General features: G+C 38.1%; 1 protein-coding gene across 1 annotated transcript in view; it reads right to left on the bottom strand.

Annotated features, from left to right (window-relative positions):
* The window catches only part of LOC105627637 (ephrin type-A receptor 4), a 58,546-nt gene that overhangs the window by 13,414 nt on the left and 40,705 nt on the right, over positions 1-4,427 (bottom strand). The window lies entirely within an intron of this gene.

Below are 4,427 nucleotides of genomic sequence, written 5' to 3'. Positions count from 1 at the left end.
CCGACGACGACGACGAACGAACGTAACCGACGACGACGAAGGAACGAACGTACTACTCGTCTACTCGTCGTCTACTCTCGTCCGTACCGTACCTACTCTCTCTCTCTCTCTCTCTCTCTCTCTCTCTCTCTCTCTCTCTCCTCCCTTCCTTCCATTTCTCTTTCCTTCGTTTTCTCTTATTTCCTTTCTCTCTCTTTCCTTCCACTCTCCTCTCTTTGCCGCTCTTTTTTTACGCGCCTCTTCGCTCCCGCGTATTTCATATTCGGACCAGGAAAGACTCGGCAAGGTAAGAAGTGACAAAAAATGGTAGACTGAGGTAGAGCTCGTGAGCCTCTTATCCAGAAGATTTCCTCACGGACGTGTTTCCGGCAGGCGGGCTGCAATAAATTCAGACCGCGCCGGCTACCCGGTCGCAAAAGGGAGATTATTACGGGGACGATGACGAGGTCGAAAAAATTTCATTAAAGCGCTGCCGGTGAAAAAAAGCTTTTTCAGCAGTTCGAGAGTACCAGTAGCCGGGAACCACGGAGATGCAGTCCCGCAATTCGCCGTCGTCCGCGCATCGAATTACGATCCGGTACCCTTCGCACGCCTCCGATCGCAATTAATAGTTTTTAGCGGGGTTTGCGAAACTGGATTCGTGCCGCTTTTAAAGTAAGCATACGGTACACTCTTTTACGATAGAATACTATACTATCACAGATGTAATTGGATTAATGGATATTGTCGTTTTGTACACGAATCAAGAATGAAAATTCAAACTTGCTATGTTTTAAAATATTCTATATATTATTTTCTCTATTTTCCTGTTAATCGATATTGTAAATGTTTCTCCCTGGTTTTATTAGATTATTACAGAAATGAGAAAACGCGCCACTATCATCGTCACATATTTATTTCGACGCCTTCGCTAAGGTTCTTTATCGTCTAGGAAATTTCATTAAGGACGGAAAAATTCATTCCTTCCTTTTGCAGAGCCTTCCGTGACTGTGTTTATACCTGCTGCTTTCAACCTCGCTGCAAGTTGCAAGGAAAAGAAAAGACACGGTGTCGTTAATGCCGCGCGGCATTTAATTGGATCGCACTGAGAGTCGTCCTCGTCGATTAATACGTCGCGTCGATTTTTCGGCGAGACGGATTTCCCATTGGCGTGACCGTCCTATGAAATTACTCTTCGGAATTGGAAGAAAAGGCGATTAGCCACTGCATTATATTTCATTACAATCCCATGATCAATTTCCGTCAGTCCTGTGTGCATGGACACATTTGAGACATTTTTTTCGTTCTAGCTTTATGGAAGATCGCCACTTAGTTAAGATTTACGTCATAAGCAAGATTTGTAATGTAGAAAAAGATTATATTAGATCTTGCAATTTTTCATGCGCTTACTCAGTTAGACAATTTGTGTTAAATGTTACACATTTCATATGTTCAAAACGGTTCGCTCAAATTTTTGTGTTTATTTAAGACGTAAAATAATTTAATATTATGTAAAAAAGTTACATTTCTTCATTAATAAACATTTATAATAATATTAAATCAACATGTTTCAATAAAAATTCAACATTTATAATATATTAAATTAACACATTTTATTCATTTATCTTGAAATTTACATTAAAAAAATTTTTGTTACTTGTTCATGTATTCATAAATTATTGTTAATACTAAGACATGTTGAATATCAATTTAACACAAAATATTCAAAAAATAATACAATTACGTTATTTTAAATTAACACTCAGATACATTAAAAATTCAATACAAAATTTTAACAAGGACATAAACTATTTCTAACACAAATACAAAATGTTTTCTGCTAGTAAATGGTACAACACCGAGAAACATATTCTGATTACACCAACAAAAAATGCTCGTAACCAGAAATTCTATTTGTCCTTGCCAAAATTCATCATTTCTTAGGCTCTTTTGTTGGTTTAAGTAGAATATTCTTTTTTTAGAGTACTGTATCAAGTTTTCCAGAGTAAAGATTAAAGATATAACATAATAGCTTAATGAAAATATCATTTAGATTAATAGAATAGCTTATATATACGCTTATATATATATAGTTTTTTTTTTCTAGAACATATAGTTACCCGCGATTGCATTAAATATGACCGGTAGATTTGCGTACGATCGACTGATGACCGTTCGATGTCGATGAAAACTATGCCGTGGCTAGCGTCTTTGTGGTCGAGTATCGATCGCGCGCCCTCGCCTCGCCGTCTTGTAGTAGGTAGACGTGTCTCGCTATTTTCTGCATTGGCGGAGAAAGCACGAAGCGAGAGGTGGCACGTGCAAACCACCAACGTGGTTTTCCTCAGTTTTTATGCTTTTTAAGAGATGCAGCAACGAGATGATGAATCACAAAATTGTATTGAAACCTAGCTGACATTCCATTTGTGTTATTTTTTACACGCATTCTCACATTGGAAATAAAATCCCTGAAACTCTATTTTGTGCACCGTAATTTTTTTGTTGTTAAAATCAGCAAATACTCTTATCCGGTCGAAGTCTCATTAACTATAACTAGTTATTTGTCCTGGTTTTTTTTTACGATTAGATATTTATGATTTGCTGAAGAAAAAGCGACGTTGACAAAAGATAAAAGTTTGAGAGTAATGTGTTTGGGACAGCCAAAATTACCTGAGAGCTATCCCGTGGTGCTTTCACTACTAGGTATCCTAAGGAAAAGAACCGTTTATCGCCCATGGCTTCTTTCTCGCAGATCAAACCATGGCAAATAAATAGACAGGAGTCGATGGCTCAGAAGTAAAGTCAATAAGCTCAGAATGCGCTCGTACTAGCGAGATGAGCGGAAAAAGAGGAAAATTAAAGACAAACGTGGATGTAGGATACCACCCTCACGGATGGGGCACTGCCCTTACGCCAGTAATATCGCCACCATAATCGCAATTCCGACAGCGTAGCTGTCGGATAGGGAGGTTAGCGAGAGTCCGTAGGAAGTCTTCCATGAGCAGGAAGGGGAACGTTACGAACTTTTAGTCCGAGGGGTTCGCGGATCTTAATATATATTGAGCTCTCTCGTATCGGGGGGAGTTAACCCTCACCCTTGGGGTGAGGTTGCATCGGCAGGCACGTAGGGCTCTCTCCTCCATCAAGCTACGTGCATCCGGCACTACGAACCGCTCTTGCGACCGACACGTATCGCATCCAGACGCGATCGAACTTTCCTCCGTTCTTCTTACCATCTCTTAGCCGACATCTTCGGGAGAATCGAACACTAATTGCGTTCATGATGAAATTACGCGGAATAAAAGATCGCTAGAGAGCTTTTAAATTGAACAGAGAAAGATTTTGCTAAAATGTTGAAAAATTTAGGTTGATACTGATTTGAAAATAATTCTGTTGGATCAAAATAATTATGTAGAAAACTCAAATATGATGAGCAAAAAATTTTGAGATTCTAGGAACCAGCTTGAGCGTCTTACATAATTATTTTGATAAAACATTATCTTTAAATATGTATTTAAATATGTAGTTAAATGTGTGTCTTTAAATATGTAATTTAATGTATTGAATTTTTAGATACCAAAACCATTCTTTCCAAGTATTTAATATTAATATTTTCAATCTCGATTATTAGATACACGTAGATATACGCAGAAGAGAAAAGAGAGACGAGAGACAGAGAGAGAGAGAGAGAGAGAGAGAGAGAGAAAGAGAGAGAGAGAAAATGTGTGTGATGTGTACAACGCTATACATACAGACAGAAAAATATATTATAATTTCGAAAAAAAAAAATTCTTGTCTTGAGTGCACAATTTTTCTTCTAAAATTTGTAATAAATATATTTTAAGATTATTGCCAAGAAAATATTTTTAAGATAATCATTAATTAAAAGAAAAAGTAAATTGAGTAATTACTTAGCAATCGAATGATATTTTTCTATATAGGTATTGTAAGAATTCTAAAGACACGAGCAATTTCAGATATAGAAGCAAATTTATAGTACATACATAGCGAGCATTCCGTCAATTATCCTCTCGTAGGAAGTTCGTTAACTGGAGCACGGTCTGAAATGGTCGTCGCTTTAAATACAATAGTACTATAATATCGTCCGCGATATAATACAGCGTCCGGACGAGGGTAGATCGTTCGTTACGGGCGAACAAGTGCACATATGTGTATCCCCGGGCAGAATGGGCGGCCATCCCTTGGACAGGGGTGGTTACGCCACGCGCCAATCGAAAACTTTATGTTACCGTTTATTCCGCGCACCCCAAAGCCGATATAACAGTATTTCAGGGCAAAAGATTGGCAGGAAGGCCGTTTAAGGAAGAATTTCCACGATTCCTTGGCACTTAACTGAGATTTCTCTCTCTCTCTCTCTCTNTCTCTCATTCTCTCTCTCTCTACTACTACTACTACTACTTACTACTACTACTACTACTACTACTACT

This window comes from Atta cephalotes, assembly GCF_000143395.1.
Source record: "Atta cephalotes unplaced genomic scaffold scaffold00009, whole genome shotgun sequence".
In the NCBI taxonomy this organism is placed as follows: Eukaryota; Metazoa; Arthropoda; class Insecta; order Hymenoptera; family Formicidae; genus Atta; species Atta cephalotes.
The sequence above is the reverse complement of the archived record's forward strand: the minus strand, read 5'-3'. Positions and strand labels throughout refer to the sequence as shown.